This window comes from Stigmatopora argus, chromosome 12 (genome assembly GCF_051989625.1).
Source record: "Stigmatopora argus isolate UIUO_Sarg chromosome 12, RoL_Sarg_1.0, whole genome shotgun sequence".
NCBI classification, from domain to species: domain Eukaryota; kingdom Metazoa; phylum Chordata; class Actinopteri; order Syngnathiformes; family Syngnathidae; genus Stigmatopora; species Stigmatopora argus.
The window spans coordinates 1,061,052-1,087,314 of NC_135398.1; the positions used below are offsets into that span (position 1 = coordinate 1,061,052).

The 26,263-nt window shown below is 44.3% G+C and overlaps 1 protein-coding gene across 2 annotated transcripts in view; it reads left to right on the top strand.

Moving 5' to 3' along the window:
• The first annotated feature begins 3,546 nt into the window (after nt 1–3,546).
• The window catches only part of LOC144086260 (Krueppel-like factor 6), a 40,602-nt gene continuing 17,885 nt past the window's right edge, over nt 3,547–26,263 (top strand). The window contains exons 1-6 of one of the 2 annotated variants that reach the window (XM_077616135.1): nt 3,547–3,632; nt 6,951–7,098; nt 8,377–8,402; nt 10,855–11,020; nt 15,729–15,820; nt 19,019–19,158. The gene's annotated coding sequence lies outside the window, so the exon portion shown is untranslated. The remainder of the gene's footprint in view (nt 3,633–6,950; nt 7,099–8,376; nt 8,403–10,854; nt 11,021–15,728; nt 15,821–19,018; nt 19,159–26,263) is intronic. The other variant, XM_077616134.1, reaches the window with a different exon arrangement.

The following is a 26,263-nucleotide window of genomic DNA, read 5'->3' on the forward strand; positions in this document are numbered from 1 at the left end:
TCCAATGAAATCCGCCTCGACCAGAACAAACTTACTTCCTTTATCAGCGTCGGCCATTAAGCAGGCGCCGAAAAATATGACAAGAAATTACATTTTTATGTTCCTAAAGAAAATAGTCAATCTTACGTTCAATTGGAACCGACCAAATATATTTTTTAAAATTAAAATTACATTTTTGTGTTCCCAAAGAAAATAGTAAATCTTACGTTTACTTGGAAAATCCCCCATCCCCCCCCCCCCCCCCCCCCAAAATATATATATATTTAAATTAAAATTACATTTTTATGTTCCTAAAAAAATAGTCAATCTTACGTTCAATTGGAAAATTCCCCCCAAAAATATATATATATATATCTATTTTTAAATTATAGTAAACATCTTTTTTTTTTTTTTTTAAATGGTACATTTTCATAGTTATTTTCTATGCTACTACTAAACTTGACGTCCCTACTATATATAAAATAAGTAATAATAAAAAAATGAAATAAAAAGTAGTCACAACATAAGTAGGGAAGTGCACAAATAACCAGTCAAATAATCATTTTACTTTTATTGTTCTCTTTCCGCTTGGTAAATTTGACAGACAGTTTCCCAGTTTTTTTTTGACGGTAGATTTCTTCCAAGATTTGACCGTCAATCCAAAGTGTTTCAAAACGTAAAGAAAAGGTCAGTATTGAGGCTTTATGGGATATTTGGGGGTGCCGTGTTGACCCCCCAGGCTTGTTTTCCTAAAGTTCAAATATGTAGCCAGTGACACGGTGCCTTGTTGGAACCTTCAAGTCAATCAAATAATGACACCAGCCTCCACAAAAAAAAAACATTATTTTTAACCTCAAAACGTTGTTCACCTTTTCAGACCTTTTTTTCCTGACTTTGAAGCCGCAAAACTTTGAACTCAATCTTCGACGTGGACGGGCGTCTAATCCGACGTCTCCCACGTTGGCCGGTGGAGCGTTGAAAGCGGCGGCCGTAAAATACCGGCGGCCTTTTTTACGCACCTCGTTTGTGGGAACGTTCATGTTTTTATTGTTATTGTTCCTTTCGTCTTTTGCGGCGTCCGCTCCATTAGCCTCACGTCGTTTTACGGCCTCTTCTTAACCCGCTTTATAAAACGCCGCCGTCGGATTTCCGATTCCTTTTGATTTATGGCGAAACGGCACGGGACATTTCTTGCGCTAAGTGGAAGGAAAGGCCACTTTGTAACTTTATTATTATTATTTTTTTAAGGATTTGCCCCACAGAATTAAAAAAAAAAAAAGTAGAACCAAAATGGTGGCGCGATGGCTAAGCGGTTAGTGCATCGGCCTCGCAACTCTGAGGTCGAGGGTTAGATTCCAGGTGGGCCTGGAGTTTGCATATTCTCCCCGAGCTTGCGTGGGTTTTCTCCGGGTACTCCCTTTTCCTCCCACATCCCAAAAAAACATGCATGCTAGGCTAATTGTATGCTAAATTACCTCTAAGTCGTTCTTTGTCTCTTCGTAGCCCGTGATTGGCTGGCCACCGATTCAGGGCATCCCCCGCCTGGTGTCCATAGTCAGCCGGGATAGGCCCCGGCACCCCCGCGCGCGTTGGAAAATGCATCCCGTATTCGGGAAATTTTGTTGTCACAGTAGCAAGAGGGTGAGAATACAGACACAGAAAAATACATTTTAGACATAAATTTGGATGACTACCTATTCATTTCAGTCCCTTTGTTGTTTATCTTTGGTTTTATTGATCATTTTATGGTCACTTCCTGTTGAATTTCAGGACAAAACAGTTTTTTCTCCCCAATAAGTTGATTTTAAAAAGAAAAATAGTAATTGAATGATTGCTCTACCTATAAAAGGTTGATTGAAGTACCCCAACCCACGCCGTCTCACTCCGGGTTGCGAAGGAAAATGGCCGCGGTCGTAATTCCTTCCCGCCGGTTGGACCGTAAAACATCCCGCCCGCCGGCGGGAAAGACGCGGCGTGATTTCCGACCGACTGTCGCCAGATAATTGAGCTAAACCCGTAAAGAAGTATATTCAACGGCGTCGGCGCCGACGATCGTCGGGGCGGAAAAATGCCCGGGATCGACGACGATGACAGCGGCGGCGCTCGGATTCCCAATGGTTCCCGAAGGCGACGCCGCAATTGATGCATTGATTTTGCCGTTTAACGGGCCCCCCGATCGTTTGGGAAAAGGAAAGGCGTGATTTCCAGATTGTCCCCGAAGGCCACACTTTATAGGGAACGCCGGCGCCTCGCCGTTTTTGTGCACGCGCGTGCGTGCGTGCGTGGGGTTGGTCGGGTTGATACGCAATTAAAGAGAAAATTAGCTGGGGAAGTGCCACCGTGTGGGCGTGTACTAAAAGGAGAAAAATGTTGCTGGCCCCGCCCCCCAATGGATTCCACATCTATTGCTCTTAATATAGTCAATCTATAATATATTCACATTCAAAAATGCTGCTTCTGAGCCTCTAAATAATACACGTATTAAAAAGACTTATGTTTTTCATGGTCTTTATGTAAAATATATATTTTTAAACTTAAAAAAATAAAAATAAAAGCGTATATCCATTTTTTTTCAATTTTTTTCTCAATTTTAAAAAGGTTCATTTTCTTTACTCCTTTATTAAGTCGATCTAATAATTAAATGGAGATATTTTCAAACATTTATTGACTTACTTTTTTGTTCCAGAAAAATTGTGTTCTCTAAAAATAATGCAATAATTAGGATGCCCCTCCCACTCCATTTAATTTTTGATTTGACATTAAACAGCATGCATTTTTTGTGCTCAAATATCAATATATCTAATTATCTATAGAGTCGTCTTAGTGGTTGTGACTGTATATTAAATTAGCATAAAATCAAATTACTGGGCTGCCATTGACGGCGCCGGATGTCCAATCATTTGGAACGTTGGCGAATTTTGAGGAATTAAAAAAAAAATTGGCGGCCACATTTTTTTAAAGCGTAAGCCTGTGTCATTGGACACTTTTTTTTGGGACTTGGAAAGGAAAGCCTAAGAGACCAACACACGTCCATTTGACCTTGTCACATTTCCGTTTTGGCTCCCACGTCCAAACGGCAACATTTTCCAAGGCGCATCTTCGCTTCCCCGCAACGCACCGCAACGCAATTAGGATAGGCATTACATTACGACTGACGCACCCGCGTACTCACAGATGGACATTAGCATAGATAATGCTCCATTATGCTAATTCCATCGCAATGGTTTGAGACCACGGACAACAATAAATATTTACGGGAGGGACGGCTGACGTCACGTGGATGGCGAGGTTGCTCGCGTCTTCCTTTTCAATCGTCAACCGTACAAAAACGACAACCCACTTTTTCGGGGAGATTAAAAAAAAAAGGGCAAAAAAAATCCACTCCCAGACACTAGAGGGCAACGATTAATAGCCGTTGCATATTTTTAGACGATAAAATAATGCAACTGGAATGACGTGTTGCTAACATTTGAGGAAGTGGAGGTGAACAAAAGTATTGGGACGAGGGCAAAATGTAAAAGGTGGAAAAAAACGAGTTTGTTTGTGTGTGTTTGCAGGTTTAAGGGCCATGATGGTGATTAAAAACGGGAAAAAAAGCCAAGTATTGAGTTGGTCAGAAGTATTGGGACAGCTTGGGAAAGAGACTCGCTTTGGTAAGTACAAAAATTAATTCTTCATTTTGGGCCACAATGTTAATACAGTAATCCCTCGATTATCGCGAATTCACTGCGATTTTTAATTATTTCATTTTTTTAAAGTTTACATTTCTGTATTTGATATAAACGTGTAGCTTAATGTGATGTTGATTTCTGATCTACTTCATTTCAATCTAAACAAAATGATTATTCAATGTAATGTTATCAAATGTCATTGAAGCAATATTAATAGCATTGAAATGAATAACAACAGAAACACAGTGTTTATTTCCCCCATAACTCTCAACGCCATTAACGGCATGAGACGTCCAATCCTTTCATAATTGCACAAAACTGCTGCAGAAATGACATTTTTCAGCATCATCGTCTCAAAATGTCTTAGAAAAATACCGTGATATAATTTCAAGAGCATATCGCCCACCCCTAATAAGCATTTAAAAAAAAAAAAAAACTACAATACTACCTGCAAGCGAAATATTTTGCAATCATTTTGAGGACCAGATTTATTATTATTTTTTTCCACCGGCGGTTCTGTCTGACAAATGACAAGTCAAAGCGGCGACATACCCCAAATAGCCCCCCCCCCCTTCAAAATTTGTCAACATTAACACTCGAATTGCCACTTTTATTGATGGAAATGGCGGCGCGCTCTAATGCTCCATCAGGCTTGGTATTAAAGATGGACCGCAGCGTTCCCTTTGACTGGATTCCGTACGTCGTCCGGCGAGAACGTTCTCTCTCTTCCGCCTAGATTACTCGTCGACGACGGTTCTGTTTTATCGCCCGGCGCGCGGGGTTAAGTTCCCCGTGTGTCAGTAATGCGGCGGAGCGCGGAGGTTGATGGCTAACGCCGTGACTTTAATGCCCCGCGCCAGGTGGGAAACCAGATTAAAATGCGCCCTTTTACGCCACAGCGCCGCCTAATCCATCTTGATCTCATTAGGAGGCCGCGGCTGTTGTTGTTTTTTTTTTTTCCGTTTTTTTTTTCCCCCTCCGCTTTTGGCGAAAACATTCCCGAAGATGCTGCCGGCCTGCCGGCCGCAGGAATGCAGACGAGACGTTTGGTTCGCCGGCGCCGTTTTCTGCGCAGTCAGCATTGCGACGGATACTCGCTTGAATTTTGTTTTCTGTCTTTCTTTTTTGTTGGGTTTACTGTCGAGGATGGCATGTTCGTTTTTTTCCGTCGTGGTAGGATGAGGGAAATGTAGTTATTATATCGCCGTAATGCGGTGGATTTTTTTGCAGGCTCATTGAATGGTGGCTTTTTAAACATTTTATTTTATGTGGAAATGATAATGCTAAACTGTCACTCTAAATATCTTAACTGTACCAAAATAAAAAACCTAAAAGTCATTTAGCATTACATGTCAATCCATGAATGGGGAAAATTGATTTGTGAGCATTGTGTTTGAATTTGTGTAAAATTATTAAAAAAATGATATATTTATATAGATTGAATAATTAAAACAAAAAAAAGAAAAACAAGAAAATGTAAAAAAAAAAACTTTTTAAAAATTGTTTAACATTTCTAAAATACAACTAGAGGATTTTTTTCCATTTTATTTGTTAATCAAATAGTCTTTCATTTTTAAAATTGCCATTTTTGTATTCATTTTTAAAATGGCCATTTTTTTGTATTCATTTTTAAAATGGCCATTTTTTGTATTCATTTTTGTCATTTAATATTTTCATTTTTTGGGGCTTAGGAGGGTTAGGTTTAGTGGTATTTTTCAGATTCATTTTCCCAAAAACAAAAACGTATATATATATATTTATCCGGCTAACGCTTTATTTGTTAAATTGGGGCATGACGGGGTTAATCCGTTGTTCTTGTCCAATATTACATGACTCACGAAACGCGCTCTATTAATAAACAGAAACGCTATTGAACGAAAGGCGTTCGTTTGTCTGCCGCCGCCGCCACGGTGCGTTCAAGGACACGCGCTTTGTGCCTTGGACACCGACGGGGGGGGGGGGGGGGGGGGGGGGGGGAAGATCAAATTTCGCTTCAGCGTGAAGCGTCGGGACATCTGCGTGGTGCGCCGCTTGCGTAACATTCCGCAAACTCGCCCGCTCTAGGGGGCGCCGTCTCCCGCGGCGGTCGGGCCTCGGGGGCCGGCTTCTCCGCATCCGCGTTTAGTTCTGGCGCGAAACCCGAGAAGCCAGACCTGTGAGATTCGTATCGGCTTCGCGTCTGATTCCGGGATTCCACGTCACGCAGATTGAAAAAGATGCCCCTCCCCTTCTCCTTCTCCTTCCCCCTCCCCTCCCCTCCCCGCCTCCGGCGAAAAATCCATCAATCCGTCGTCGCCGAGATTCCGGGCCAAGCCAAAGCGCCTCGTCAAAAAGAGTATAAAAAAAAAGGGGGGGGCGTTTACGAGCACTCCTGCCGTTTACGTTACTATTAACTCGTCACTCGTCATTGAGGTTAACCCTTTACAGCACGTGTGTCAAAGTGGCAGCCCGGGGGCCAAATCTGGCCCGCCGTATCATTTTGTGTGGCCCGGGAAAGTAAATGACTTTCTGTTTTAGGATCAAATTCAAATGAAGAGTATAGATCAAGGGTGTCAGACTCAGACTTAACGTCAACTTGATTTCACGTGGGCCAGACCATTTTAGATATAATATTTAGATTTTTTTTAATAAATGGATTAAAAGAACTGGATTAAAACCCCTGAATATTCAGTTTTTTATAGATCTAAAACAATGTTTGTTTTAGCTTTTTTAAAATATATTTTTAGATTTTACAAAATGATTTTTGAACTAAAGACACAGAAAAAATGGATTAAAAAAATAACAATGATTGATTTAAAAAGGGAAAAATCAGGAAATTTCATATGCATTTATACTCTTCATTTGAATTTGATCCTTTGTGTTCCAAATACATATTTCTATATTCTACCTTTTAAATTCGTGAACACGCTTAAGCGCATGACATTGTGTTATCGGACGCCGCTCGCTATTGGTGTGAAGAAGGAGCGCTTTCCCACAAACCCCCTTGGGTTCAAACCCAAAACTCGAATGCGCTCCCCCTACCCCGGAGACAAATTAAGGAGCGGGAAAGTCAAAAATGAAGCAATCAGAAGCGCCGCCGATCCCCCGGGGATTGTTGGCCGTCGGCTGAAAAATGCGGCGTGCATGCTCGGATTCTGAATTTAGTCGCCGATCAATGCAAGTAGATCCGCGTGGCGGCGAAACGCAATCTGCCGAGACGCTGCCGGGAAACGGCGTGGAACACGTGTAAAAGTCGGAACGCGCCCGCCCGCCCGCTATCGACTCTGACATTTCCATTTTTTTCTTCTCATGACGCTGCAGGAAACTGGCCTTCTTCTATTTTTGGGTCCAAACACAAAAGGCGCGTTTGGAAAATGTCACGGCGACAGGCGACGACGAGTCGTGACGGATTGGACGCCGCGGACGGCGCCAGGGCGGCCAATCCGTTTGGATTGGCTGAATGTCTGAGGTAAATATCATGCTAATTAGCAGTTTTTCACCAGGCTAATCGCTATGCTAGCAAATAGACTTCATCCACTGCGTAGTGGATTGCTAAATTGTACTCTAATATGTTACTTTTCGAAAATATGCCTTTTGCGAGAATTCATTTAAAAAACAATCGGTAAATAGCATGCTAATTAGCGGTTTTCACCAGGATAATTGCTATGCTAGCAAATAGACTTCATCCACTGCGTTGTGGATTGCTAAATTGTACTCTAATATGTTACTTTTCAAAAATATGCCTTTTGCGAGAATTCATTTAAAAAACTATCGCAACAATAGCATGCTAATTAGCAGTCGAGAGTGACTCATCGCTATGCTAGCAAATAAACTTTGATGCATTGCAATACTAAATTTTACTTGAATATGTTACATTTCTAAAATATACCTCGTTCAAGAATTCATCTAAAAATACAAATCAGTAAGTATCATGCTAATTATCCATAAGCTAGCACGTGTTGACAGTCGCTATGCTAGCAATTAGAGTTCATGCGTTACATTCCCTAGGTTCATTGTTATGCTAAATTCTCCTCTAGTAATATGTTAATTTTCTAAAACAGGCCTTGTTCTAGAATTCATATAAAAATAACAATCAGTAAATATCATGCTAATTATCGATAAGCACAAGGCTAGCTAGCCCCAGTTGACAGTGGCTAAGTGCCAAACAGGCACTACTTTCAAACTAAAAGTGAAACGTACATAGCGTGTGAAGTGTAAAGCGGTTTCCCTGTTTTCCGCCACGATGAAAATACGTCCCTTTTCCCCCCGTTTGACGGAAACAAGGTTTAATGGATTCCGCAGACTTGGAAAGAAACATTTGTCGCAGCCGCCAAGTGGAAGCCACAAAAAATTCGAAGGGCAAAAGTTTACAACTCCGCAGGTGTACCTAAAAATGTAGCATTTTTTGAGGGAATAACATCCCTCCCAAAGGACCCGCTTCCATTTGTAATAACTAGCGATACATAACCAAAGAGTGAAGCAATTTATCACGGTGACATTTGAAGAAAAGAGACTTTTGCGTTTGCAACCAAAATAGAAGACAGCCGTTGTCCCTGAACATGTTTTTTTACAACCTTTTTTTACAATCTCAGTACTAGAAATATCTTACTTTTGAATATGATCATCCAATTGGAGTTGACCGAGTACACGTTTGTAATCCCAAAGCTGCCAATTCATTCCGTAGTTTTTATCAAACTACAAAAATACGCATTTGGTATCAAAACGTTTTTTTGTTTTTGTTTTTCAGGAATTTACATGGAAAAATATTCAAATGTAAGTTACCGTGACGAGTACTTTTGAAAATGAGTCACTTGAGTTTTGCATTTTGTTTTATTTTGAAAGTAGCACGCTCACTTCCTTTTCAACGACTTTTTCCCAAACGGCGTCGACGTGTGTCGGCTAAAACGAAATGGCGAGTCGTCGTTGATTTGCTGTGCGGGTTTTTATTGAAAACTGAAACGTTTTGAAAATATTGAGCTTCATTTTAATACGCATCTTCAAAAAAAAGCTTACAAATATCAGAAAATTCTCTTCTGCCACTACAAACTACATTTTTTTACTTTGGCAGCTGCATAATCTTCTCCTTTAAAAAAATGATCTGAAAAAGCGCAAAACACCGTTTTCATCGCATATCGCCATTGGTTAGAACACTGTTTTGCCATTAACAGGAAGTGACGTCATCCAAAAGCAAGCAGGCATTTTCACGTGTTTATTGTCATTGCGTCGCAAGTCGGCGTTATTCCGAAACAAAGGCGGGGAGATCATAAAAAGATGTTTGTATGGGAGGAGATCCTCATCTAATGGCGCAGGAAATGAGGCCGTCTCGTTTGGACTCATTTGCACACGGGCTTTAATGGCGCCGTCCTTTGATTGGCTGGCGAGGAGACCATTCGTTTGGTCGAGGCGGACGATGTCGAAGCCCAGAGACTTGCCGTAGTGTCGCTTTACGTCCAATCGGTTGGGAGTGGGAGTCCGGCAGCAGATGTACAATATTAACAATAAGTAAATATCCACATAAGGCAATTTGATAGCAGATAAAATACTCCAAATGAATTCAAAATACATGTTGTTTCCAGGTTAAATACATTTTCCCAGGCTGCTCCTCACTGTTTGCAGTTTGCATGTTCTTGCCAGGCTTGCGTGGGTTTTCTCCGGGGACTCGGGTTTCCTCCCACATCCCAAAAACATGCATGCTAGGCTAGATGGCTAACACTCTAAATTGCCCCTAGGTATGAGTGTGAGCGCGAATGGGTTGTGTCTCCTCGTGGGCTGCGATTGGCTGGCCGCCAATTCGTGGTTTTTGGCCCGAAGTCAGCGGGGATAGGCTCCAGCACCCCCTGGCTGCGACTATTGTAAGGATAAAGCATTTCAGAAAATGAATGGTCCTCACTGTGTGCAGTTTGCATGTTCTTCCCAGGCTTGCGTGGGTTTTCTCCAGGGACTCTGGTTTCCTCCCACATCCCCAAAAAGATCCATGCTAGGCTAATTTAGCTTTCTAAATGGCATCCAATCTGTCAGACTTGTATTGTTTGGATCAAAAATTTTGACTGCCGGATGTTATTATTTTTTAGAAGTGTTGGGGTCAGGAATTGTTAGCTTTGATGCTAGCAAACAAACAATAAAACACACACACACACTCAGGCACTCACAAAAAGTCCTTCAGGAAAATAAACAATAGTCCTGGATATTTTCTATTTTTTTTCCCCCCACGTTGGAGAATGGCACGCGTTGTTGGCGCGCTTGCGTGCTCCGGCGCCCTTGAAAGTTTTCCTTCTCGTTTCTTTTGTTTTGCCAGATTGTTTCCAGCGCGCGTGAAAAGGGGAGAAAAAGCCAAAGCTCCCCCCCCCCCCCCCCTTTTCTTATCCAATCCAATCCATTTTTTACCTAGTGCTGTGCTTTAAGAAAAAAATTGGGTACAAAATTGTAGCACACGCAGTTCAAAAACGGTTGAAAAAAGACGGGCGTCTCTCGCCGTGGTTAAATGTCCATCCGGGCGACGTGGAAATGGAGGCCGTCGCGTCCCTCAAGCTTTTAGCCACGGCCGCTTCCGCCATTAATTCCCAATCAATAATGCAAAAAAAGAGGAGAGAGAAAATCCCATTGGCCGTTGTTTACGAAGACTCCTGAGAGCTAATGAGTCCCGCTAATTGCGACGTCGTCTTTTGTTTTGTCCGCCCAAACGACTCAAAGAGTTGGCGTAAAGTAGAAGTGACTTTACTCTCATCATTTTTACAACTTTTTATTCTCCTAATGCCTCTTAATATTACGACAAAGGCACTTTTCCACTGACAGACTATACATCACTAAAGGCCAAAGCCCGTCAAAGCAAGCAATTTTCAGTTAGCGCAAATAGTAGCTAGCTAGTAGCTAGCGTAACTAGCCCGGCGCTGCCTGCCACGCTTCGTAAAGCTGTGTTGATGTCGATGTATACAGAACTACATATCCCAGCAGTCACTGCGCAGTGGATTATAAGGCGCCCTGTCTATTTTGGACAGAATTTAAGACTTAAGTGCGCCTTATAGTCGTGAAAATACGGTAAAATATTGTAGGCTTGATTGTTATCTGGCTCATAATAGCCATTATTATACATTTTAATACTAAAAGAAAGCAAAACAAAAAGATTTGATAAAGAATGCTGGGACCACGACCCCAAATTAACAGGAAGTGACCTATAAATGCCTTCAAAACAAGAGGAAGTGACGTTTTTTTTTTGTCCATCTCCCAGGGGAAAAGGATGTTGGGACGTGGATCTCCGTCAATGGCAGCCCACGGATTTCGGCGCCGCTACGAGACTTGCGAGGCGGCGGACACCTGACAGGAAGTGGGCGGCGGCCAAGACGAGAACGTCCGTCCTCTGCCATCATTTGTGACATTTTCGGCGCTTTTATCGGGTGAGCTTTGATCTTTTGTCATTTACGCGAAATGGCGCCGTAAATCAGGACGTCTGCCGCCAAGGTGGCCGCCGCCGCCGCCGCCGCCGCCGCCGCGCCTAATTAATGGCTTTAAATTTGACGTCCATTTTTTTGCTGACCTTTCTTCGAGACGATTTTGTGTTAAGGCAAAACGCTTTGTTGGCTAAACAGGAAGTTCAATTGTGGGAAAAAAAATGAAAGTGGCGTTTTGAGACGAGAAAGGGCAATTTTGGGGGTCACCGTGTCGGGATACCGTCGATATTGGGGATGGCTGACATGGGCGGGGCTAATTCGTTTGGACTGGGAGGGACGGCTAGATGTATGGACGTCTTTTTAATAAAATAATTGGCAATTTTGTCCGGCGATTAATTGTAAATGTTGCTTTTTCTAAAGGCCAACTCCCAAAAAAAATAGAGTTATTGTGTGATAATTTTTTCAAATTTGTTGTGCTAACACCCAAATAAGATTTTTTTTAAATGCCTGAATGTGCAATTAATTTACAAATTTGTAAAAAAAAAAAAATCACAATTTCTCACCAATTTTTCAGAATTTTTTAAAATAGATTACCGTATTTTCCGGATTATAGGTCACACTTTTTTTTCATAATTTGGCCTGCCACGTATATTCTGAAAAATACGGTATTCTGGCAATTCATGACAAATTTGTCCCATGTCCCGGCCGACGTCAATAGCCGCAATTTGCGGGTGAGGACGCACGGAGCCATTAGCGGCGGCGGCTAACGTCTCTCGGATCATTTGGGCTCTCCTTACGTTATTGCCGCCATAAACATAATGTGGCGTAGCGTGTTATTGCATATTATGGAGTATTATGGCATATGACGCTAAACGAGCTGATTTAGCTCCAGGACGTGCCAAACCAAAGCAGTCGCCGCCCGCATAACTCGTGGGGTGCCATCGACGGCCATAGACGTCCCATCCATTTGGGGCTAGCAACGCTAAAACTAAGGAAATGTGACTGTTTTGGCAGATTTTATTTTGGGGCTACTCTGGTTCACTTTGACGACAAGTCGCCTTTTGAATCCAATTGGACGGCCATCGTTGTCAGTGGCAGGCGGCCATTTTGGGTCACTTCCTCGGCGCTTTTAGGGTACTTGCAGATTAAAAATGCTCCAATGTGACGTGACGTGACCTATGTTTTTACACACCCGCCGATCCCGGTGCGACGTTTGCCGCTAAGTGAACCTGAAGCCTGCGCGCTAAATGCTAACGAGCTACTTTGCACACTATTGACACGCTGACCTGCTCGCCCAAAAGGCACGGCGCCCACTCTGGGACGGAAAGCGGCGGGGCGCCGGACCTTTAATACGGATGACATTTGGCGCTCCACATTCTGTGGGAATAAATAAATAAATAAATCTATATATATATATACATATATATATACACATGTATATATATGTATATATATGTGTGTGTGTGTATATATATACATATACACACATATATATACATATATATGTATACATATGTATATATAAATATATGTATGTATATATGTATGTCTGTATATATATATGTATACATATGTATATGTATATATAAGTATATGAATACATAAATATATATATATGTATGTATATATATATGTGTATATGTGTGTATTTGTGTATATGTATATATGTGTATATGTATATATGTATATATATATGTATATATGTGTATGTATGAATATGTATGTATATGTATATATATGTATGTATATATATATTTATTTATTTTACTGGTACAGTAATCGCTCAATTAGCACGATTTCTCTTATTACGAATTCACTACTTCGTGATTTTTTTTCTATTATTAATTATAATTGTTTAATTTATTATTTGACTTGAGTCCTAGTAGCAAGATTGGCAAGTTTTTTATATTTTTGTATTTTAAAGTGTTAAAGTCCACTCTTGCTACTAGGACTGTTTTTTTTTTTTTTTAATAAGGGTGACCGTACCTCGCGATTTTTCGATTATCGCGACCATGTCTGCACTATATTAACCACGATATTCAAGGGATTACTGTACATCTTTGTAGGCCGCTGATTGGCAGCACTAAACATCCAATCAATTGAATTAACATTCATTCACTGGCCATTTTTTTACGTCCAACTCATGTAAAGTTGATTCGCGTTCAAAAAAGATTGCATGCCTAGTGAAAGATGAATGCAAAATCAACCAATAAGATAAACAAAGTTGTTCACTTTTTTTTAAAGAGCCGCAAATGGTAAAAGGGCATTGCACGTCAACGGCCACCGAGGCTCTCGCTACCCCCGCAAACGCTATTTTCTGTCGACGTAGCACGGCGGCCTCCGGCACCGCAATTTGAGGGGTGTCGGAGCTAAATTGCCCAAAAAGCTCGTTAAGCGCGGATAGGGCGGCCGAGAGGCGCGCGGCGGGAAAGCCACGTATAGAGGACGCAGCTAATTAAATCGGCGTCGGGGGTCGCGCTGGGCCGTAAAGATTAGCATTAACGCCTCCATTACCCCGCCCGATTGTTTACGGGCGCGGGGGAGGGGGCCGGCCATTTCCAGCGCCACCGAAACGCCGCCCGACTTGGGACGCCGTCGTAAAGCGCGATGGCGGGAGGCCACCCAACGCCTCCCCTCCGTTATACGACGCTCGCGGCGAGGGGAGCGCCCGGACGCCGCCGAGTCAGCGGCGGCCGGCGCGACGACTTTTGACGAGCCGACGCTTTCGGGACTTGGACCCGGAGAGCGCCGGCGCCGTCCGTCCGTCCGTCCGTCCGCGGTGGCCGACCTCCTGTGTGTTGTGTAGATTGGACATATGTATGTAATAATGTGAAGTTAATAACCGGTACAATGAGAGCGAGCGGACGGGGAATACGAGACAGTCTTTTTAATAATAACGCCGGGAATCGTCTTCGATGACTTAATCCCTTTGTTTGTCCAGACGTGGTTGCCGTGGCGACGTGTTCCACCCGCGCAAACGCGTACGTTGAAATACCTTCCAATACCATATCGGAATCGGAATATTTCTCGCTGCGGATTCAAATCGAGCGGTCGAGTTATCGGCCTCGTGGTCCCGGGGTCGAGGGTTCGATGCCAGATGGGTCCTCACCATATAGAGCACATATCAAAGTGGCGGCCCGGGGGCCAAATCTGGCCCGCCGCATCATTTTGTGTGGCCCGTGAAAGTCAATGATGAGTGCCGACTTTCTGTTTTAGGATCAAATTAAAATGAAGAGTATAGATGTATATCAAATGTCCTGATTTTCCCCCTTTTAAATCAATAATTTTAATTTTTTAATCCATTTTTTCTGTGTTTTTAGTTCAAAAATATTTTTGTAAAATCTAAAAAATATATTTAAAAAAAGGTAAAAATAAACATTATTTTTTATCTATAAAAAAACTGAATATTCAAAGCTTTTACTCCAGTTCTTTTAATCCATTTATTTAAAAAAAATCTAAATATTATATCTAAAATGGTCCGGCCCACATTTTGGGATATTTTTCTCGATGATTTTTAACGAGCTCCTAGCTTGAACGACTCAAACGTCAATCGCCGTCAATGGCGGCCAACGAGTTAACGGCCCGGGTCGATGAGTTGCCACGCCCCCTTCCCTCACTTAATGGCCGGATGGATTTTCTTCTTCTGTGGTTGTCATTTGTCTGGTGGCCCCACCCGCCGAAACGCGACACGCTAATGACGCCGCGCAGACGCAATTTGTGACGATCGCCTTACGCTTTGTCGATAGTCCAGACAATCTCCTTCATCATCGGAGGGGGAGGGGCTTGACAAATCAACAGCCAATGCCAATGCTAGCTCTTATTAGTGGTTAGCCTTGTTAGCAACGTTGCGAAGTAGTCCCGTTGGTACCTAGAAATGAACCATTTCAATCATTAATTCCTTCATTTTCTGTCACGTGGGAGGGGGGTGCTGGAGCCTGTCCCAGCTCACTATTGGGGGACACCCAAAATCAGCCAATCGCAGGGCACGATGAGATAAACAAACAATCAGTAATAGATAAGGACAATTAGAGTGCTAAATTAGCCTAGCATGTATGTTTTTGGGATGCGGGAGTACCCGGAGAAAACCCACGTCAGCCCAGGGAGAGCATGCAAACTCCGTCAGAGTGCGGACCCACCTGGGATCGAACCCACGAATTCAGGACGGTGAGGCCGATGCGCGAACCACTTGTGCAACGTGCTGCCTCGAACCATTTCATATTTGAATTATTATATTTTTGTTTTTTGGGAAATCCTAGCGAGTTTTTCATTTACATTTCGTAACACTTTGTTTGTGTTTCCTTATTTTTCTTGAAGTCATCTTTGGCCGCAAGACGTAAACTTTTGTTGGACGCCGGAAGTTTTACGTAAATGTTTTCAGACACAAATCCCATCGCGTGTACGCCAGGGAGGCCCGGCGGCCGGAGAAGCGTCAGTTTGCCGGTCCGACGCTGGCGAGATGCCCCGCACTTAAGGGGGCGTCACACGGGCGCCGGACCCCCGCGCGGACATTTCGCCCCGAGGCCTCGCCGATGTATAGAAATAGGAACGTAAATATGTATATGTGACCTATATGTTGGGATGGAGTCATTGCAAAAAATGTATTTTCAACATGATTAGAATTGTCCAACTTATCATTTCCAACAACGTTAGACGCCATTTTCAAAATTTCCCTTGCTGACGCTGAAAATATTCATGTTGTTTCTTTCTGTTTTAGGTCAAACTGCTGTGATTGGCTGGCAACCCGTTCAGGATACTGCCTGTAGTTGGCTGGCTTCAGCACCCCCGCCACCCTTCTGAGGATAAACGGTAGGGCAGAAACGAATGAATGAATATATGGAATGCCATGCAGATATCATGTGAGTCTGACCCGTTTTTTGGGGAGGGCCAAAAAAAATTGCCTACTGGCTGCCATTGACAGCAGTAGACGTCCAATTCATTTTGACTGAAAGATGAGCCTCCACGGCAAGTTGAAGTGAATTGGACATCTGTCATTGTCAATGGAAGGCAATGAGTTAACTTAAAGGTCCATTTTGGATCACATCCGGGTTGCGGCCATTTCAGCGAATGAAAATGTGAATGCAAAATTGGTAAAAGCAGAAAATCTTAAGTATTTGATTCCACATGTTCATTATAAATGAGCTGCCCATGCTTTGCCCGACCTTGACGAAGCGTCTTGTTGATTTAGCGCCCAGTAAAAAGTGGCTTTCCCGGACTTTGAGCAGGTGTTGCGCTCATTTCCAGCGTAAGACATTACGCGGCAGCGCCTTTAATCGCCATCAATCTGCTTTTACTACGCGCGCCACGCTTTTATCGCGCAACAAACGAGCAATCTTAGCTCGCGCTAACGACGCCGCGCGCCGGCGTGCCACTCCGTAATAATCGCCCTGACATTTTTTTGTATGTCTGGAAATCATTTAGCATCACTTAAAAAGGATTGCTTGTCCATTAGCGCTAAACTAGCGGCTCGTGTAGCATTAGCCTGTGGGTAGTTATTCCCTTTTTTTTTTTGTTCATGTGATTCTTTTTTTTATCATGGAGGAAAATGTAATGTTTTTTCATTTGCTGCCAACCTCCCACTTCAAATAGATTGGACATGTGCTAGCGATAAATTAGCGATCATCTCATTTGGGCACGTAGCATTAACGTAGGCAATCATTGGCTTGTTTTTCCATCTGAAATTTGTTGTCATGGCGGGAATTTGAACGTTTTTCATTGGCTGCCACCCTCCCAGTTAAATCCGGCTACTAGCGATAAACGAGTGGTCGACTCATTTAGCATGTAGCATTAGCATGTCCATAATCACTTATTCCAAACACTTTTAGGTGATGGAGGATGGTGGTTAGCACATCGGCCTCACTGTTCTGGGGTCGAGGGTTCGATCCTGACCGTGTGGAGTTTGCATATTCTCCCCAGACTTGCGTGGGTTTTCTCCGGGTACTGCAGTTTCCTCCCACATCCCAAAAACAAGCATGCTAGGCTAGTTGTTTGCTAAACTCTCCCCACCTATGAGTGAATGGTTCTTTGTCTCCTCGTGCCCTGCGATTGGCTGGCCACTGATTCGGGGTGTCGGAAGCTAACTGGGATAGGCTCCGGCACCCCAAGGGACCCTTGTAAGGATAAGCGGTTTGGAAAATGAACGATTGGCGCGGCAGTGGAAGCGTCGTTCGCCGTCGACAGCGGCGGCTAACACGTTCAAGTGCTCGACGGCGCTTTGATTGCGGCGTGAGTTATCTACGCCAAGCCGCCTCCCCCTGGCCTTCCAGCCGCCGCGACGGGAGGCGGATCGCGACCAGATGTTTGGCCGCCAGGTCAAAGGGCGCGGGCTAACGGCGGGGGCGGGGGGCGGCGCCGCACCGCGCCCCTCGACCTTGCGCGCCGTGAATTAGGGCGGGCGCGGCGGCGGCGGAGGAGGCGCGCTAATTGAATTTGCCCCGTAAATAACGTGATGGATCCTTTGTAGAAGGTCTTTTCTGGCCCCTTTTTATGCCTTTTGTTTGATCACATTGAGCCTCTCCTACTTCCGATCGGATTGGACGCCTGTCGCCGTCTGTGGTTAACTGGCATTTATCAGCTGATGTGCCCACGCCATGTGTGAGCGTATACGGGGGCCATGCAGAAGAAAAATGGGATGACTAGAATCCCATGCAATGAGTTAATACTTAAAACCCAAATTAAATATTTTTTTAAAAAACTACTGTATTTTCACGACTATAAGGCGCACATAAAAGTCTTTAATTTCCTCCAAAATAGACAGGGCGCCTTATAATCCAGTGCGCTTTATATATGGATCCAATACTAAAATTGTTATCACCATAAAATGGGTGATGATGACGTGAGTACGTTGTAAAATGGCTACATAAAGTACAACCCAACTCAGTTTTGCTTCCATTGCCTTTTTAAAAACGTGTTTTTAGCGTGTGTCCGTATGTTTAAGCTGGTGTATGTTCTGCCATGCCTGGCTGCGTCTTTAAAAACGGTGCGTCCTTTGTGTGTGCATAATAGCATAACCCTTGGGTCCGTTGGTCCTAATTTTCCGACTTTTTGCTTCGTTAGCGCGTGTTCAGCCCGCGATACGCCCACGCCCGGCGATCTTGACGACACTCATCCCAACGGTGGCCCTGGGGGAAAGGAAGGGTCTCCACATGCCCGCCCGCTGTCCAATTCCCGCCCCTCCTTACGTTGGTCATCCATCAGCCCATGAGTCGACTCGCCGGTCTTCCCGGCTCCTCCCCGCTGACCCGGCTAACCGGCTACTCAGCGGAGAAGCTAAATGAAATCCATCCAATAGTGGCTTAAATTGCCCCAACATGGCCAGAGGGTATCTCATTTCCTCCAGAGTGCCCCTCCCCCTCCACACAATCACTTTTACAGTCACCGTCAACTCTTGCAGGGGCGTCGGCGATGATAAACGTGGGTCTTTTTCCTTTTTTTTCCATCTCTTAATCTAGTTTCTCGCAAGTAGAGCGTCACTCGGGACTTGTTTGGGTGTGTTTGCATTTTTCCAACATCTGCACCCACTCCCACATTCGGGAGATTCCTTCAAGAATGCGCGACTGTGGGTGTGTCCGCCAGTGTCAAAGTGTGGGTGACCAGTCACAAGCGTTTTTCTGGGAGACCAAACGTCCGGTCACGGTGAGGTATGATCATCAATTCTGGTTGTGATGTCACAACCAGAATTGCTGAAATAAGTGGGCATTTTTTTATATGGCTTAATTATAAAACTAACTACCACATTTTTCATTTTCTATATGATATTTCATTTCGTAGCATGTCTTACCAAGATGTTTTTTTAATGCAATGCTCAAAATTGCAAACTTTTCCTCACTATAGACTTCCCAAATTTCATGTGTTACTGCATAAATCGATCGTGATTGTCGACCGTGAATTTCCATCAGAAAACTTTGAATTTGTTTGCCGGCACGTTGTCGGGGAAGCAATTTCACCTCGGCCAAAATGGAATAGTGCGGCTAAAAGTGTAACCAATTGTTCTGGCTTCACCCTCAGATTTCCTCGGGGAAGAAAAAGAAGAAGAAGAAGAAGAAGCCAACTGGCGTCCCGACGGATCGCCAGAAAACGATGACCCCGTCTTCTCCGAGAGCTGGACAAACAACCCGCGATATTGCGGCGCCGCCATGGAAACGACGGTAAGGGTTCTTCTGTTAGCATTCATTCTCGTTTGCGCCATCCGCCTCCATTAGATTTTTCTCCCCCAAAAATAACATTGCCCCAGTGGACGTCATTTTCAGACGATAAACCGTTACTTTACGCTCGACTTATATAGGACAACCTCGCTTGACGAGCGGTCGCCCTCGAAACGCGTCGGGCCGTCGACCCGGCGGCCCCGTGGTTGACCGGCGGGGGTGGAGAGAAAAAATGATATCATTTGCGACATGCGCTTCTCTCGTAAGCTGACCCAGAAGAGCACACGGGGGGTCTCTTCATCTGCGCCGCACCGGCTATCGATTTCCGCTGAGGCTAATGACTTTTTCTGCGCGTGATATACGAGGCGCCGTTTGAGGCGTTTCGCGCCCGTACCCGCTCGGACGCTAGCTTTAGCCGTTTGCAACGTACCGTAAGGCTCTTTGTTAGCGATGCTTCCGTGGTCCGGCGCCATTTTTGGATTGAATGTCTGGCACTGTCATCGATGGCCGTTATTGGCGGCTAACGTAGCTAACAAATGGATTTGATGTTTATCACTATCGCTGTTAATATTGCCTTATCACGTGTATGTATGTTTATATACATAGTGTGTGCGATTGGCTGGACACCCATTCAGTCGACTGGGATAGGCTCTAGCACCCCTGCGACGCACGTGAGGAACGGAAAATGAATGAATATTTACACGACTGAAAATTCATTCATTTTCTGGACGAACATCCAATCGCGAGGGACCTTTTAGAGTGCTAAATTAGCTTAGCATGCATGTTTTGGGGATCTGGGAGGGAAGCAGAGTACCCGGAGAAAACCCACGCAAGCCCGAAGAGAACATGCAAACCCCACACAGTGAGAACCCAGCTGGGATCGAACCCTCGACCCTAGAACCGCGAGGCCGACGCGCTAACCACTCGTCCGCCAGCCCGCTCCTACCGAGGAGGTTTTACACGTTTTTGATTTATCATATTGTCAGGTTTTGACTAAATTGACTAGCTCCCTCTAGTGTTAAAGATGAGAAGTGAAACGTAGGCTGGATTTAAGCTTCTTGCTGGGGTCGTATTGAGTGATATTTTAAAAAAAACCTGGGCGGCGGGACGGAGTTGGACCGCGGACCGTTGTTTGGATACCTTCACGTTAGACATTGGTAGCCCCCCCGACACCCCCCCGACCCCCCCCTGCAGACACGCACACTTGTCAGGTCACATGTCGGGGCGAGGCGTTGAGTGTCGCCTGGGGATTTGCGGCGTCAATCGATGGACGATGAGCTGGCCACCCTGGGTCTGAGCCGTCTTGTTTTTTGTCGGCGACCCGCCGGGAGGACATAAAAACGGGCCGATCGATTCGGCGGCTTGACGTCGTCGCCTTGGCGACGACCGGCGACAGCGCTGGAATGAACGCCGAACGGACTAACCTGGTAATCCAGGATATCCGAATAATTGGGGGTTCGATTTCCATGCGGTGGTGATGTTGCGATGTAGTCCACTGAAGTCAGCTGGGATAGGCTCCGGCACCCCTGTCCTTGACAAGGATCAGCGGTGTTGAAGGTGACAGTTTTTGGGGGGGCTTTAAAGGGACAAACATCAAATAGGGCGGCTCGGCCTCGCAGTTCTTGGGTCGAGAGTTCGATTCCAGGGCGGTCCTTACTGTGTAAATTTTGCTTGTTGTCATCGGGCTCGCGTGGGTTTTCTCCAGGTACTCTGGGTTCCTCCCACATACCAAAAACATCCATGCTAGCCTAATTAAATGCTAAATTGCTCTTAGCTATGTGTGATTGGTTGTTTGTCTCCTCGTGCCCTGCGATTGGCTGGCCACCGAGCCTGTAGTTAGCAGGGATAGGCTCTAGCACCCCCTTGTGAGGATAAGCAGTTTGGAAAATGAACGAAACAACTTGGATTGGACGTCTAGCGCCGTCAATGGCGGCAAGTTTTTGACCGTTTTGGGTCCCCTTGAAATCTAGTTGGCTCGACGGGGAGTAGATTTGTGTTTGAGTCTTGTAAACGGACGTTATCGCGTCGCGCGTATAAAACACGAGGCTTGATAAATAATCCGTGTGGCAAAATGAATACAAAATGATCGTAAATCCGGGCCACGACCGACGACGTCGTCGTCAATCAAAGGCGTTTGCGCCAATGATGAATTTGCCGTCAATGGAAATGAGGAACGGGAAGTCGTCTTTGTTTTTTGGGGGGGGGTTTCGCTGAGTATTTGTACGTCGGGGGCGCCGTGGCTCTTTCTTTGCCATTGACGTTGAATCGCGTGGGTCTGAAAAACTAAATGAGACTCTCTACAAATATCTTATATTTCATATGTATTATTATATTTGGGGGATTTACCGGTCGATGGTCTTTTTTTTCGCCATCTTTATCTGGAGATGAAATTTTTCCCGCTTTGAGCGAGCGTGCGTGCGGCTTTGATGATGAGAACGAGCGTCGAGACTTTGATTACTGCGGTGGTGGCGTGCACGTCTTCGCCACCAAAAAGTCAATCTCATTTGCATTTCATCTGCTCGCCAATTGGATGCTTTTTCCCGTCTTTTCATTTGTTTTGCGCCCACGTTGACGTTTGCCCATCGCTCTCGCTAGTCTCGGCCCCTCCCTCCCGTTGCCAATGGCGTTTGGTGCCGTCAATGCAAGTGTCTTTGAACGTGTCTTTGACCTCACTTCGGAAAATGATTTTAAAATGTTCTATTTTTGAAAACAAAATAGAAAGAAAAATCAATTCAACAAATATTTCTTTATATTTAAGTATGTACGACGGTCCGAGTGGTTAGGACGTTGGTCTCACCTTTCTGGGGTTCTGGGTTCGAATCCAGCAGGTCAGTCCGTTGCAGAAATTTCTGAATCGGAATATTATTTGAATAGAAAGACTGTGATGTGGTCTCACTGCCTTAAGTTTCGTTTCTCGTTTAAGCGGCGCGTTTTGGGAAAACAACATGCGGCGTACAGTGCACACACGCACACACACACACTGGCGCACACACACACACACACACTCTGGCACACACACACATCCACGGACAAGCCTGCGGCTGGCGCACGAGCTGACAGTACGTATCCGGCCCGCACAATGCCTCTATTGCTCTGGTGAATTCATTCAGAAGAGTGCGCCGGGGGTGTCGTGGGGGGGGTGATAGGGACGGGGGAGGGGACACGTAGCACCCCGACATCATGCGCTCATCATCAAACGCTTCCTGCACTTTGCTCCGTTTCCTATCCGCCATCGCAATTGTTCATTCTGACAACAAACAGCAGCCAATCAGTTAAGAAAGTACCTAAATATGCCTCAAAACCAACAGGAAATGCCCAGAAATCATCCGCAACCAACAAACGAACAAGAAGCATCCGGTAAAATCCCTCAAGTTCAATAGGAAATTATTCAAAATGTACGGGAGCACCCTAAAAAGGAAGTGAGGTAATAAGGGACCTTAAAATGCCTCACAAAGCAACAGGAAGTCAACAGGAAATGCCCAAAAATTAGTAGGAAGTCACAAACAAACAAAAAGTACCTCTCAATCAATAGATTAGATTGGATTAGAACTTTATTGGGAAATTTCCTTGGTTGCCGTAGCAAGACAGACACAGAAGACATTGTAGACCTAGGTAAAAAAAAATTGGAGCCACACAGGAAGTCCACAAGAGGAATATGGAATAGGAAATGATCCCAAATTTGCCGGAAGTGACCCGTGAGCACCCTAAAATGGAAGTGAGGCCGTCAATGGAAGTGTCTTTGGACGTGTCTTTAACCTCACTTCTTAAAATGATTTAAAAATGTTCTATTTTTTAAAACAAAATGCCTCACAAAGCAACAGGAAATGCCCAAAAATCAGTAGGAAGTGACAAACAAGAAGTACCTCTCAATCAATAGATTAGATTAGATTGGATTAGAATTTTATTTCATCCTGTATTCAGGAAATTTCCGAAGACACAGAAGACATTGTAGACCTAGGTAAAAAAAAACTGGAGCCACACAGGAAGTCTACAAGAAGAATATGGAATAGAAAATGATCCAAAATTTGCCCAAAGTGCTCTGGAAGTCGCCTAAAATGACAAGAACGTGACACAAAATGAAGTCATTTCCTGCAATTGACAATAATAGACGTCCAATTCATTTCAACTGACCGGATGCAAAACTATCAGTGCCATTGACGTCTAGTAGCGGCAAATCAGTGAACTTTTGGACCAAAAAATAAACTGGTCCTGCCTACTTGGGATCTGATTGTGACACCCATACATTGTGGGACAACCTTTTATTCCCCGTCCATACTTTATTCCAGGAAGAAATATGTGCAACTCTTTCCCAAATCATGCCGTTTCATGCTGTAGCTAGCTAGCATTTTTAGCGCGCGCACGCCGACGGCGCATCCTTGCACCACAAAGCTTCAATTTAATCACCCCGCCGCACACACACACAAACACACACCCGCACACACACACACACGCGCACATTGTTGCGTGTGCGTGTCATGCAGTTCCGAGGCGGCATTCTTGCCAAACGACACAGCCGGGCTTCTTGTGCCCCCTTTTTTTTTGTCTTCTCCGCATCTCTGGCACCGTCGCCGAAGATCCCGAAGAAAAACGGCGCCGTTTGGGCGCCGGGCTGGAACGGGGGGGATAAAAAAGAGTTTAGAAGAAAAGGGATTTTGTAGAAAATCATGACTAAAGGCGGGGATTTTTAAACTTTTTGGATGTTTGTCCTTTGGGGTCAAAGGTCACAGAGGTCAGGAAAAGGAACTTGGCGATCACGCGAGTAGGAATATTGGGGTTGTTGTCACATTTTGAGGAGATGTTTGTTATATGTAACGGATGAGGTGTTTACATTTTGGAGAGGAGGTCAAAGGTCACAGAGGTCAGACAAGGAATTTGGTGATAACTCAAGTATGAATGTTAAGGTTATTACGAAACTTTCAGGAAATGTTTGTAATATGTGATGAATGAAGCGGTTCCATTTTGAGAGGTCAAAGGTCACAGAGGTCAGACAAGGAATTTGGTGATAACTCAAGTAAAGTATAAATGCTGGGGTTATTCATCTTAAACTTTCAGGATGTTTGTAATATGTAACAGATTAGGTGTTTACATTTTTGAGAGGAGGTCAAAGGTCACAGAGGCCAGACGAGGAACTTGGTGATAACTTAAGTAAAATATAAATGCTTAAAACTTTCAGGATGTTTGTAATATGTGACGGATGATGTGTTTACATTTTTGAGAGGAGGTCAGAGGTCAGTAAAGGAATTTGGCAATAACTCAAGTATGAATACTGGGGTATTATGAAATTTTCAGGACATGTTTGTAATATGTGACGAGTGAAGTGGTTCCAATTTGAGAGGTCAAAGGTCACAGAGTTCAGAAAAGGAATTTGGCGATAACTTAGGAATTTACCAGTAGAAATGGATTCATGAGTTCAAATTTGACCTGACACTACAACCACACGTTTTTCCCGTTCTGGCGTCAACCCGTCCGTCCTCCCCCCCCCAAATCTTCGATCGGCGGTCATCCTCGACGGCGCGTCGTTGAGGATGACCCCGGACGGACGGCTTTATTCCACGTTGTGGTTGCGCTCTTTGAGCCGACTTTGAATGAAAGCATTCTCCACTTTTGGCCGGATGACTTGACTGAAAAAGAAGTCCAGATGCCCCCCCCCCTCCCCCCTGACCACAAAACCACCCTCCCTGGCCCCCCCGGCCCGATTCTCCCATGCGACAATCGGAACATTGACGGCATTTCTTTCTAGAAAACCCTCCCGCTCGTGGGCGCCATCTTTGACTTTCGCCGCTCTCGGCGGGACATTTAAGGCCGTCGGAAAACAGAGCGCCGCCATAAAGCTCACTTTGTGTTTGTGCGCTTGAATGAGACGACTGTCTAAGTCACAAGATGTTGTTCAGCTGACTGGTCGCCAAAACAAACGGATAATAGGATATTTAAATGATTTAAATTACGACTCCACTCCACAAACATGGATGCTAGGCTAAGATAGCTAGTTGAAGACTCTAAATCAAGGGTGTCAGACTCGAGTTGGTTCGAGGGCCGCTTTAACGTCAACTTAATTTCACGTGGGCCGGACCATTTTACATATAATATTTAGAATTTTTGTGTATAAATGGATTAAAAGAACTGGATTAAAAGCCCTGAATATTCCGTTTTTTATAGATCTAAAACAATGTTTATTTTAGCTTTTTTTTTATATTTTTAGATTTTACAAAACGATTTTTGAACTAAAAACAAAAAAAAATGGATTTAAAAAAATACAATTTGATTTAGAAGGGGGAAAATCAGGAAATTTAATATACCTCTATACTCCATTTTAATTTGATCCTAAAACAGAAAGTCAGCACTCATGATTGACTTTCCCGGGCCGCACAAAATGATGCGGCGGGCCAGATTTGGCCCCCGGGCCGCCACTTTGACACCTGTGTTTTAATGTCAATGCGTCGACTTTATATTCAGGCAATAATAATCTAAATTGCCTAACCTTAGCTACAATTGGTCGTCCTTTGTCCCCTTCTGCCCTGCGATTGGCTGTTCACCCAGTCGGGCGGGGTGTCCCCCGTCAGCTGGGATAGGCTCCGGCACCCCCCGCGATAAGCGCTTCTTCGGCAAATGAACGAATGATCCACAAGTGACTGTTTTGTCATAAATAAGTAAGAATTAGCAAAGTATGCGATCGGGACAAGTCTAATTTAGAGCGTGACATCATCCTCCTCGGCCTTTGCGTTTTAAATATGATTTTTATCGAGCTGCGCGTGGCAGGCGCTCCATGACATCATGGCGGCCGGCCCACTTAATCATATCAAACTTTCAGAGGGTGACTCACTTAAGTGCCGGATTTCCACTCGACAGGAAGTGACCTGCAAGTGCCCTAAAATGACCCTAAAAGTCATGCAAAACGGCCAGCCTTTGACAAGGATAGATGTCCAATTCATTTAAAGTTGCTTTAACTTAAAGACTTATCTTTCAGCGCCAATCTCTTTTGACTCATTGGCCCCCTCCCAGCCAATCAGACGTCTAGCGGCGTTAATGGCAACAAGCGACTTAACTTAACGGCTCTGCTTTATTTCAAACGCTATTATTGACATTTTTTCATTATTATTAAAAGCCCTGA